Below are 13,695 nucleotides of genomic sequence, written 5' to 3'. Positions count from 1 at the left end.
TCCCCTTATATATATTTTGGCACATTTTTATCATACGGGTGTTGTGCAGATATATAAAATGACATACATTACAGATAAAATGTGGATAATATAATACTAAGATAACTAGTCCAGAATTTTAATACATGTCAATAAGATACTTAAGAATCACAAATTATCTTCATTTCATCAGCCTTTAAATAGCTTTGCTTTGTTTTGCAATGACTGGAACTTGTAACCTTAATAAGTATCATTATCATGACCAAAATCATTTGGAAAGGAACAGGGATTTACAAAGCTTTCAGTAAGTACTCCCCGATGGTGTTAGGGTTTTTAAAGTAACCTATTTGAATTGAAATCTCCATTAATCTCAGATTGACAAAGCTGTTAATAATATCAAATTAACAAAGTTCTTTACACAGGCACAAGGAACCACAAGGATGTAAAAATGAAAATGTGGACTAGTGGGAAAGACAAATAAACCTTCTTAATTGTAAGGCAGAATGACATACAAGCTGAATAAAGGTACATAAACATTTGAATAGTGCCTAGAAGCAGCAGCCTACATGTGGCCTGTGCTGGTCTATAATGAACTTTTCACTGGTCTGTAGCAAAATGATCAATATAACAACGTAGAAAAGTTTCCATACAGCTTCTTTAGATTATGTCCTTCCTACTTTCTTGGCATTAAAATTAGCTTTCTTTTAATGAAATGCATATTGGTTCCCTCTTCTGGGAAACTCAAAACCTATGCAAAATAATGTAAGCTGTGTAGACTGGGTGTGGTGGCTCACACCTGTAATCCCAGCACTTTGGGAGGCCAAGGTGGGCGGATCACCTGAGGTCAGGAGTTTGACACCAGCCTGGCCAACATGGCAAAACCCTGTCTCTACTAAAAATACAAAAATTAGCCAGGCCTGGTGGCAGGTGCCTGTAATCCCAGCTACTTGGGAGGCTGAGGCAGAAGAATCGCTTGAACCTGGGAGGTGGAGGTTGCAGTGAGCCGAGATCGCGCCATTGCACTCCAGCCTGGGCGACAAGAGCGAAACTCCGTCTCCAAAAAGAAAAAAAAAAAAAAAAAAAGAGAAAAGAAAAGAATGTAAGTTGTGTGAAGGCAGAAACTGTATCTGTTTTTCTTTACCACTCATCTCATGGTGCTTAACATAGTGCCTAGCAGACATTCAACAAATATTGCTGAATAAATGAACGAGGAAGCAGCATATGAGTTTTCCTTTGCACGATGAAAAGGATGCAAGAGGAAGTCATTTCATTGTGTATTTTTAGTAAATGATGTACTAGTTACCTAGCACTGCATAACACATTACCCCAAAATTTAGCAGTTTAAAACAACACACATTATCTTGCAGTTTCTGTGGGTCAGGAATTGGACATTACTTAGATTGGGTGTTTAGCTCAGGTCTCACAAGGCTGCACTCTTCTCAAGAATCTACTGGGAAGGATCCACTTCCTAGCTCACTCACATGACTGTTGGCAGGATTCAATTCCTCACAAACTGTTGGCCAGAGGCCTCCTCCATGATTCTTTGCCATGTGGCCCTCTCCACAGAGCATCTCATAGCATGGCAGCTTGCTTTATCAGAGCCAGCGACCGAGAGGACAGAAGAGAATGCCAGCAAATGATTGCATGAGCAAGACAACAATTTTCTACACTGCCTCACTTGTGCTGTATTTTATTGATCAGAAGCAAGTCACTGGGTCCAGCCCACACCCAAGGGAAGGGAATTATACAGGGCATGAATTGCCACAATCATTAGAAGCCACATGAGAAGCTGCAGACCACAAACGCTGAGTAGACTGGTTGGTTTGAGTGTAGAGTAAATGAACAAATGCACTAAGTAAATTGAGGCCAGGCAAACAGCGGAGGCTCTTGAAATGTCCTAAGTTGTCTGAACTTTGTTCTGACCCTTGCTGCCACTCAAAGTGTGGGTCATGGATCACCAGCATTCATATCACCTGGATACTTGCTGGAAACACAGAATCTTGGGGTCCTACCACAGACTTACTGAATCAGAATCTGCATTTTAACAAGTACCTATGTGTATTAAGGTTTAAGGAGTATTGCTCTAGATCCTGAGGAGAAAACAGCTCTGGTGGTAAGATTGAACATGAAGGTAAAGGAGGGGGAGGAATGAATCAAAGATGACTAAATTTTTTGAGGATACCTAATAAGAATTTGGTCTGATCAGGGCATTAGGAGGTCTACCGAAGAATATGACTCATCCTCAATCAGTGGCTCCCACACTTATTCTGCATTAAAATCTCCTAAAGTCTTTTAAAAAATGGTGCTCAGGGCCAAGCATGGTGGCTCATGTCTGTAATCCCAGCATTTTGGGAAGCCGAGGCAGGAGGATCATTTGAGCCCAGGCATTTGAGGCTAGGCTGGCCAATACAGCGAGGAACTGTCTCTAAATAAAATGGAAAAATTAGCCAGGTGTGGTGGCTTGCGCCTATAGTCCCAGCTACTCAGGGAGGCTGAAGTGGGAGAATTGCTTGCCCAGCAGATTGAGGCTGCAATGAGCCATGATCACACCACTGCACTCCTGTCTGGGTGACAGAGTGTGAGCCTATGTCAAAATAAAAGAATCAAATGGTGCTCAGCTCCTTAGAGAAATGGCTAACTCTAGGGCTGGGGCATCGTGTAGTGCCAGAAAGCAAAGAACTGCTCAAAATACAAAAGGATGAGGGCAGGTCAAAGGGACACTGGAGCCAAGCTTTAAGAATTTCTAATGTCCAAAGCTGGAAAAATTTGAGTAAGAAAATAACAGTACTTGGTTACAACCCAAAGTATAAAATAAACATCCATTAATCTGTCCTGACATGAATGACTGAATAAATAAATAAAGGCTGGGTGCAGTGGCTCACGCCTGCAATCCCAGCACTTTGGGAGGCCGACCTGGGCGGGTCACCTAAGGTCGGGAGTTCGAGACCAGCCTGGCCAACATGGTGGAATCCCCTCTCTACTAAAAATACAAAAATTAGCCTGGCATGGTGGTGCATGTCTGTAATCCCAACTACTTGGGAGGCTGAGGCAGGAGAATCGCTTGAACCTGGGAGGCAGAGGTTGCAGTGAGCCAAGAGCACGCCACTGCATTCCATCTCGGGAGGGCAACAGAGCAAGACTCCGTCTCAAAAATAAAATAAAAATAAAAATAAATAAGTAGGCAGAAGAAACAAATCTTTCATTTGGAAGAATTCCAAATAATATATGTAGATATTCCATTCTTCAGGAGGTGGAGCCTCCTCTCCCCTTTGAGTGTGGGCTGGACTGAATGACTTGCTTCTGGAGAACAGAGTACAGAAAGGGAAAAATAGTACATTACAATGAAGAAGTCTGGCAAACACTATCTTAGCCAGGTGATAAAAGTTAGCATAACTAGTGTTAAGCCATGTTGACAGTATATCTTTGAGGTGAAGAGAATGGCACTTCATTTTTATGGTAATCTTCCTTAAGTCCCCAAATCCCAGTCTAACCACGAGAACATCAGACAAACCCAAATTGAGGGGTGATATTCCACAAAATACCTGACCAATTCTCCTATTGGTCAAGATCATGAAAAGCAAGGAAAGGGCCAGGCATGGTGGCTCACACCTGTAATCCTAGCACTTTGGGAGGCTGAGGCAGGCAGATCACTTGAGGTCAGGAGTTTGAAACCAGCTTGGCCAACATGGTGAAACTCTGTCTCTACTGAAAATACAAAAAAGTTAGCTGGGCGTGGTGGTGGGCGCCTGTAATCCCAGCTACTTGGAAGGCTGAAGCAAGAGAATCACTTGAACCCGGGAAGTGGAGGTCGCAGTGAGCCGAGATCCCGCCATTGCACTCCAGCCTGGGCGACAAAGCAAGACTCCATCTCAAAAAAAAAAAAAAAAAAAAGCAAAGCAAGGGAAGACTAAGAAACATCAGGCACCAGAGGAGGATAAGGAGACATAAATGCAAGGGGATCCTGAATTGGATTCTGGGATATAAAGAGGAGATTAGTGGAAAAACTAGTGAAATCTTAATAAAGTCTCTAGTTAACGGTAATGTACTAACATTAGTTTCAAAGTTTTGGCAAATGTACTATAATTACATTAAGATATTAACATTGAAGAAAACTGGGTGAGAGGTATGCAGGACATCTCAGTACTATCTGTAACAACTTTTCTGTAAATCTAAAGTTATTCCAAAATAGAATGTTTATTATAAAACAATAAATACCCAGGCCTCACCTTTGAGATTCTAATTTAATTTGTCTGGGTGAGGGACAGGGAACATCAGGCACCAGTATTTTCTCTTTTTGTTTTTTTGAGACAGAGTCTTGCTCTTGTAGCCCAGGCTGGAGTGCAATGGCATGATCTTGGCCCACTGCAACCTCTGCCCCCTGGGTTCAAGCAATCCTGCTGCCTTATTCTCCCAAGTAGCTGAGAATACAGGTGCCCGCCACCACGTCTGGCTAATTTTTTTGTATTTTTAGTATAGACGGGGTTTCACCATGTTGGCCAGGCTGGTCTCGAACTCCTGACCTCAGGTGATCTGCCCACCTCGGCCTCCCAAAGTGCTGGGATTACAGGCATGAGCCACCATGCCCGGCCTGGCACCAGTGTTTTCTAAAAGTTCCCGGATGATTCTGATGTTCAGCCAAAGATACACTACTCTATATCAGTGTTTCTCAAATCTAAATGTCCATCAGAATACTCTGGCAGGCTTATTGAAACATGGATTTCTGGCCAGGTGCGGTGGCTCATTCCTGTAGTCCCAGGACTTTGGGAGGATGAGGCGGGCAGATTGCTTGAGCTCAGGAGTTCCAGACAAGCCTGGGCAGCATGGGGAAACCCTGTCTCTATGAAAATACGAAAATTAGCTGGGCATGGTGGCACATGCCTGTAGTGCTAGCTAGTTGGGAGGCTGAGGGGGGAGGACTGTTTGAGCCCAGGACGTTGAGGCTGCAGTAAGTGGTGGCCGCCCCACTGCACTCCAGCCTGGGTGACAAAGTGAGACCCTGTCTCAAAAAACAAACAAAAAAACACAGATTGCTGAGCCCCTCCCTGAGAACATCTCACTCAGTAGGTCTAGGGTGGGGCCTGAGTGTTTGTACCTCCTACAAATTGCCAGGTGATGCTGATTTTGATGGTCCACACACTGGGACCACTGTTCTATACCAAAATCTTAAGGTGGTTTCTCCCAGTTTCTTGGTGTGAGTTGTACAAGTGTGCAAACCACTGTGAAAAGTAACAGCATGACATATGCAGCGTGATACACCTCCAGAGACTTGGATTCTAGCCCTTAATCTGTCATCAACCAGCCATGTGATCTGGATGAAGCACTTTACCTCTCTGGGCCTCAAGTTTCTCATCTGCAAAATAAAGAGACTGATTTAATGACCATTAAATCAAAAAGCCTATATCTCATTCAAATTTTCAGATTATCAACTAGCTCTGTTATCTCGGATTTGGTAAGTGATTATGGGAAATCTAACCCAATATTTCTAAAACATTAGTGAAAGATTTCTCTAGAGTACATTTTATGATTATAAAGCAATGAAAACTCTTTTAAATCAATAAGCCAGAGCTAATACATCCAAATTAGTATCACCCCATTCTATGTCACCCTGATACACCTAGTCCAATAATGCTGTCTTGCCCAAGATATTTCTGGAACTCTAGTATGTATCAACACCAGTTTTAAGGCCACATACACACACACACAAAAAACAGCGTAATTACTTTAAAAATTATACCTCACTGGCCAAATCCAGAAATTTCCAGATTTCTCACTCACATCAACCACCAGACAGCTTCCAAATGACCCTTGGTTATTTTCAAAAACCAAAAGTGCCCTAAAAACACAATGTTAGTCATTAGGGGGAAGGAAATTCACTTGAGAACTTGATAAAAGATACAAAACCCTCCCTAGAAAAACATATCAGCAAACAAATTTTGCCAATAATTTTGATCGCTAGACTCCAGGTTAGTAACTTCTGCCCTAGAAAGACAAAAGATTTACTACTACCAAGAAAATTCACATATGCAGAGGAGACTCGAAAGAAAGCTTCTGGAGCCAACTACTCTGAAGGGAAAAAACATATAAAAGCACTGGATTTGGGGTAAGTCATCTCAAGATTTAGATTTAGATTTGGCTGTATCACTAACCAGTTTTGGGCAAAGAAGTAACTTTCCTCCTAGTGTAAATTTTCTCATTTGCAGGGAGGGAGAAAAAGGGACTGAGCTGCATCAATAGTTCTGTGTGTTCACTGGATGAGCAGCATCACATAGGACCTGTTTTAAAAATGCAAATTCCCAAGCCCCACCCCAGACCTACTCAATCAGAATCTCTAGGGGTGGAGCTTGACTATCAGTGTTTTAACAAGCCCTCCTGGGGATTCTGATCCACTGCTCAAGTTCGAAAACCAAGACAGATGATCTCCAAAGTCCTTTCAAGTTCTCAAATTTTATAATTTATTTGAAAAGTATACTCTGGTAAGTTAAAATGCAAAACAAAAACCAATAGTCTCTGTTTTATCTGTTAAAAAAAATTTAATTTCTAATAAATAAAAGGTTAGAAATGTCTATTTTTCCTTATATTCCCCATGGGATCCTTACATTTTTTAAAAAAAATAAATACTAGGTATTTGAATCTGTTACATGTGGGCCGATTTCAGCTAAAAAAAAGAAAATTATTAAGCCCAGAGGTAAGGTGGGACAGAAAATACCTGGCTCAGCTTATCTTGAACAGTTACTTTCCTGCCTGCTACTCAAATTATCCTGTGGCTTTAACAACAAAGTAGTGAGGAAAACAACTGGAATGTTTTTATCTAAGAATAATAGATACCTCACTTTCAATTAAAATGTGCTCAAGACACCATCAGGACCTATCAAGTAATAGTAAAAATAACTATTCTACCTTGGTGCTAGCAAAATGCAGAATGATTTTGAAATTAACACAAATGGTTATAATCTTGATGATTTTGAAATGAACACAATGGTTATGATTTTGATTTCAAATAGGTAGACCAGATATTTGATATTACAGAACTATTTTTATTTATAAATAAACAAGGTATATTTAAATAAATAATAAATAAGGAGGTATGATGATGGTATCATAATTATATATAAAATGGGAAGGCTGGGTGTGGTGGCTCATGCTTGTAATCCCAGCACTTTGGGAGGCCAAGGTAAGAGGATCACTTGAGCCCAGGAGCTCAAGACCACCTGGGCAACACAGGGACTCCATCTCTAAAAAAAAATAAAACAATTAGCCAGGCATGGTTGTGCACATCAGTGGTCCCAGTGGTCCCAATACCTTGGGTGACTGAGGAAGGAGGATTGCTTGGGCCTGGGCCGAGGCTGCAATGAACTGTGATTGCGCCACTGTACTCCAGCCTGGGTGACAGAGTGAGACTCTGTCTCCAAGAAAATAAAAGTGTCCTTACCTTTTAAAAATCATATACTGACATGTTAAAAAATGAAATATGTCACCTGGGGTTTGCGTTAGTATCACTGGGAGTTGAGGTAAGGTGAGTGGGTAGGTGGGAGTAAAAGACACAAGATTGTCTGTGAGAAGAGTTGAAGTAGATACAGGTATGTGTGGATTCATCTTACTGTTCTCTCTACTTGAAATTCATTGTGTGTTTGTTTTTGGAGACAGGGTCTCGCCCTGTCGCCCAGGTTGGAATGCAGTGGCGTGATCTTGGCTCACTGCAACCTCCGCCTCCCAGGTTGAAGTGATTCTCCTGCCTCAGCCTCCTGAGCAGCTGGGATTACAGGTGTGTGCCACCACATCTGGCTTTTTTTTTTTTTTTTGTAGAGACAGGGTTTCGCTGTGTTGGCAGACTGGTCTTGAACTCCTGACCTCAAGTGATCTGCTCACCTTGGCCTCCCAAATTGCTGGGATTACAGGCGTGAGCCATCGCGCCCAGCTGAAATTCTTTATAATACAAAGTTGAAAATACATAAATCCAATCTAAATACATATTTTTAAGATAAAAAAGCATGTAACAGGATCCTGGTAACCAAAGGAATAAACTGGAATGTTAAAATGTTTGCTCATTACAAAGAGAAGCAACACTATATCTAAATCTAGTATCTATCAACTTATTACTAAGAAACAAGGATACTGTAATACAAACATCTCACTTACCATGAGATCCAAACTGATGGTGAGAGGGCAGAGGATTGTCCAACTCAAGTAACAGTGACTATGAAGGCTCTCAAAGAATTATTAAAACACACTTTGGGCCGGGTGCGGTAGCTCACGCCTGTAATCCCAACACTTTGGGAGGCCGAGGTGGGTGGATCACCTGAGGTCAGGAGCTCAAGAACACGTTGGCCAACATGGTGAAACCCTGTCTCTACTAAAAATACAAAATTAGCCGGGTGTGGTGGTGGATGCCTGTAGTCCCAGCTACTCGGGAGGCTGAGGCAGGAGAATCGCTTGAACCCGGGAGGTGGAGATTGTGGTGAGCGGAGATCGCACCACTGCACCCCAGCCTGGGCAACACAGTGAGACTCCATTGCCACCCACCTCCCTCCAAAAAAAAAAAACAAACCAACAAACACTGAGGGGATGATTCCGAAATTCACGTTTCTACTTATTTGTAAGCATAGTTTTAAACAACTGGAGTCTTCTAAAATGTATTCAGTTCTGTGTCACAGCACTGTCATTTACAATTGCTTTTTTTTTTTTTTTTGCATCGAAGGACTAACTCACAGAGAAAGCTGCATGGCAGCACTCTGCAACTATAAAATCTGTGAAACTGGCCCAAACTTCTCACATTATTCAAACATTAAATCTTATTCATAGTCAAATGAAATGGTCACTATGATAAATTTCTCCATTAAACCACCAAGTTCTCAAATTTGGTAGTGGCTTTAATGAAGCAGAAAATGAAATACAGGCTGGGTACAGTGGCTCACACCTATAATCCCAGAACTTTGGGAGGCCAAAGCAGGAGGATTGCTTGAGCCCAGGAGTTCAAGACCAGCCTAGACAAAAAACATTTTTTGTAGAGACCTTATCTCTACAAAAAATTAAAAAATTAGCTGAGTGTGGTGACATGTGCCCGTGGTCCTGGCTACTTCGGAGGCTGAGGTGGGAGGACCGCTTGAGCCTGGGAGGTTAAAGCTGCTGTGGGTTATGATCACACCACTGCATACCAGCCTGAGTGACAGAGCGAGGCCCTGTCTCAAAAAAAAGAAAAAGTTTAATCTCCCTCTCACACCAATCACCTACAACAGTTAACTGTGGGCAGCAGTTTTTTAGCCACTAATTACTGTTCACTGATAAAATGATGATAATGGTCACTACATAAACCAGCAAATCTCTAGAGCAGCACTGTCCAACAGAACTTTCTGTGATGATGGAAATGTTCTATATCTCATGCTTTTCAATACAGTAAATAGCCTGTAGCCACATGGTAGCTACTGGATACTTGAAGAATTGCTAAGGAGACTAAAGAACTACATTTTAAATTTTACTTAACTTTAATTCATTTAAATAGACATATGTGGCTAGTGACTACCATAATGGATAGTACATTATGCACTGCCCATTATGGTAGTCACTAGCCACATATGGAACTCCAGAGTACCTAAGAGAAGAAACACACACACGCACATTTCACTTAGTATCTAACTCACATTTATTAAAAATTGAAGATTACAGAAAAGCATAAGATTGGCATCATTAAACAAGCTTAATTAACTTACCTTTGACTAATAAATGAAAATATTTAATAACACTAAAGGAATTTTGAGAATAAGTTCTATTCCAACCTTAGAAATTAAAAATAAAAGCAAAGCAGCTATTCTCCAAAGGAGAAAGCAACCACAGATCTCCCTCTAGTGGCAAAAGATAAAGTTGCTGCTGAAAAGCTGAATTGCTCCTCCATACATAGAACTGCTCAGACATTTCTTCTATAAAATTCTAACTTAAGATTCTAAATCAATATATAAGGAAAATAGATCTATTTTTTGTCAAAAAAAATTAGACCTACTGCCCAGTAATAGCATGGATTAAAAAAATTAGACAATTTTCACTTACTATGAATGCTAACCTCTCTAGAAATCTGCTCTCTCTAGAAATCTGATCTGTCCAGAAAAAAAAATAAGTTTTGCCAATGACATTTGGGTATCTGGGGCTTTCACCAAATAAAAGTTTATAAAGCCATAACCAAACTGTGAGCAACAGAAAAGGGAGCAGTTCTCCTCTGTTGGTAAATATTCTGGGATAGAGCATGAAAGGAGCTGACTCAAAAGTATAAAGTAGTAAGCAGCAGTGAGTGGGCTGTGTAACAACTCAGGGTACATCAAAAGAAATAATATAAGAGTTCTTAACCAAAACAACACTTTTCATTCTGGTATTCAGTTTCAAAAGACAGCTCTGCCACATTGCCAGTTTTAATTACAACCATACACACTCATTTAGATTTCACTATTGAACTACTTTCAAGTACAAGAAGGAACTCAAAATAGAAACGACTTATGATACAACTATTGTTATTCCCTCACAGCTTCAGGGAAAACAGGCTTTATATACACTGTAGTAAGTACAGAATGTACAGAAGACAGTTATATATACAAAAGTGCATTAATATAGTAATATATTTAGCAGTAATACAGGAAAAAAAAATCCTGGTTAACAATCTGATACATTACAGTATTTAAAACTACTTGAAGATTCTCCAAACCAGTCAACTTCCTACTTGCTTTGGTTATGATATTGCTGCTACATAACTAATCTTTGAAACTAAAAAGCAAAAACAAAAACCCACAATTTGAAATTTTTACCCATATGTGAATTGTTTTGCATATACTTGTTTACCATTAATAGCCTTTGACAATAGTCCTTAAATTCCCAACACAAAGGTTCAGAATAGATAATACTTGTTAAGTGAGAGTACTCAAATAGGAAATTAAATGGATCCACTACAGGAACAGACATTATCTGCTCCATTGTTAAAAGCCTCAGCTAGATAACCTAACCACAAATCTCAATTTCAGTCTCAGTTTAAATCCAATAGGTCAGCTACTGTTAAAAGAGCCAGCAGCTCCACAAAACTAGTCATGGCTTCAGGCCACTGTTCCTTAGAACAATTTAGAATATTAAGTGTTAACTTGTTATTTATACATATAGTCTACAACTACCTTTACATAGTCAAATGTATATGCATAATTAGAGCAAGTCTCCCCTTTTTCACCCCCATCCCTCACCACAAAAATGAACACAGATTTCCACAGGTTTTGTTGGACACGAAGATGTAACAAAGAAATGTGACAATTAAAAAAAGTACTACATACAGAATTTAGAGAAGATCAAACAAGCTTTTCTGAGTTCGGTATGAGTGTCAAATTAAAATTTAATTTGCCATTATATGCTCTAGGTTAAAACAGTAATTACCTTAATTTAAAAAATAACTAGAGGGAGAGCCAAAAAGAAATAATTTTAATGTTAAAAAAATAAGAAAATAAAATTTCAGTGAGTCAACTCAGATCTTCAGCAGTACCATTCAACTTCCTTACTCTTAATGGCCAGTTAGAAGAATTTTCAGAATTCCTTCTAAGGCTTTTGGAATAAGTAACTTATTTTCCAAAGAAATAAGACCTAAGCATTATAAGTAGTTATGTTCCGGATACTATGCTAACAAAGATGCCTAGCTTAAAATATCTCAGTTTTTATTCATTTAGCATAATTTTATTTTTAAGACAAAGTTTATCTTACTTTATCAGACTTAAAATGAATCCAAAGTTACCACAGTACATATGTATACAAATACTTATTTCCTAACTAACAGTCCTTTCAGAATTAAATTTACTTCTAGTTCAGACATGTTGAATGAGTCAGTGCCCTCAACATCAACACTATTATTTGAATGCAACTGGGGATTTTCCTATTAATTGTCCCAAACTATAAACGGACTGCGAGTACCCTCCACCAATTCCAAACAAATGTTTTTCCTTGAAGACAGAAGTGCTAGAAGTTCATTTGTTAAAGGAAAGAAGAGGAGTGTGTTCCAGCTATTACACAAATGAGTTCAAAGAATTCCTAGAGAATCAACTTGCTACATAATCTCTGTCCTTGAAGTGCTTTTGCCTATACCTTGAAAATTATCTTTCTAGATATTAAAAGTGATCTGGTTTGAAGAAGTATCCTGGCATATGATCTTTTTCAGAGGGAAAAAAATACATTAAGCCATACTTTAGAGAACTTTCAAGGCTCTTCAATGATCTAGCTAGGCCGAAAATAAAGTTACACAAATGAAACTTAAAATTTGAAGGTTTTTGTTTTTATACTCTATTAGCATTGATTGGTTCAATTTAATGGCTTTGCTTACTGATATCCAATTCCATGGGCATTATGCAAAACAAATTACAACATTTGGAATGTTTTTGAGTTTTGAAAAGCCTGATATTGACAAAAACTAGAGTTCACCACCTTTAAGGCACATGAGGCTATACAGAGTAAGCCACAAACAAAAAGTCTCTGCTGGAGAACCCAGAAACAAACAAGACTTCTATATTGGTTGTGTACTAATATTTCTGGCTAAAATATGAAGACATTTGCTATATTTTATAATTTTTAAAGCTCATCAGAATCTGGATACCGCTATAGTTTCCTGTAATTTTTCCTTTATGAGAGGATTTAGCACTTTTAAAAGCTAAATAAAATGAGAAGTTCACCCAATCTATAATGAGTCATTATTTTATAGGTCAGTTTCTGAGATTAATTCAGCAATATCTAATTCACTCAAGGGACAGAGGAACTGGACAAAACTGCCATAGCCTAACAAAAATGAGGTAAGTCTCATGAAAAAAAAGTGTTATTTTATTCTAAGTTCTTGTTGGGAGAGAATGAACTAGCCCTTTATACCTCACTACACATTATAATACATCACCTTCCTTTAATTCAGTTGCAAAACTATAGAAAAATATTATATATGTCATTTTGTTAAATGCAAGTCTCATCCTTTAGAAAGCTGTGGTAGGAACTGAGATACTACTATAAGATCTCTAATAAAATGTTTCTGGATCAATCTGTGGGAAATGTATTACGCCCTCAGTTAACAAGGCTTATTTTCAAAGGGGAGACTTAAAATTTGCTCCAATGTCAGTTCTCTACAGATGAGAACCAATACTACAGCAAGTAAGTCTTGCCTTTTTATTAATTAATTGGTTAGTTAGGATTTGTATTTAAAAATAAATATTACTGAGTTGGATTGTTTTAAATTGAACTCAGAGATACACCATATTGAATAAATTATTACTTATTCCAAGAAAGAAATAGTTCAAACTTTGAATTATCTACACAAGACATTAAAACAGAAAAAATGTACAGCACATGAACAGACACCAAAGAGCTTTTTATATCTTTTTCTGCTAGTTTCTTTTTTGGGGGGACAGAGGACTATCTAATCTCCCTCTTCAATCACAAGCAAGCCCAAGTTAGTTAATTATTTTCTTTTAATCAAAGGAAATATTTTCAATCTCCTTCAACCCAACTTTATGGACTATCTCTAAGTTATAGTACTATAATGACAGTTCATCTGGATTTACACAAAATTTCATGATGCACTTCTATAAACATTCAAACCTTTACAAACGTTAAAAATCAACTTTGTGGCACTTTGGTAAACTTGCTTAATAGTGACTCAAGTTAAATTGAAAGTAATAAGACTATGTGATTATTGGGAGAGTAGGGGAATTGGTCTTAAATTATATCATG

The sequence above is a fragment of the Pan troglodytes genome, chromosome X (assembly GCF_028858775.2).
Source record: "Pan troglodytes isolate AG18354 chromosome X, NHGRI_mPanTro3-v2.0_pri, whole genome shotgun sequence".
NCBI lineage: Eukaryota > Metazoa > Chordata > Mammalia > Primates > Hominidae > Pan > Pan troglodytes.
Note: the sequence above shows the minus strand (reverse complement) of the source record.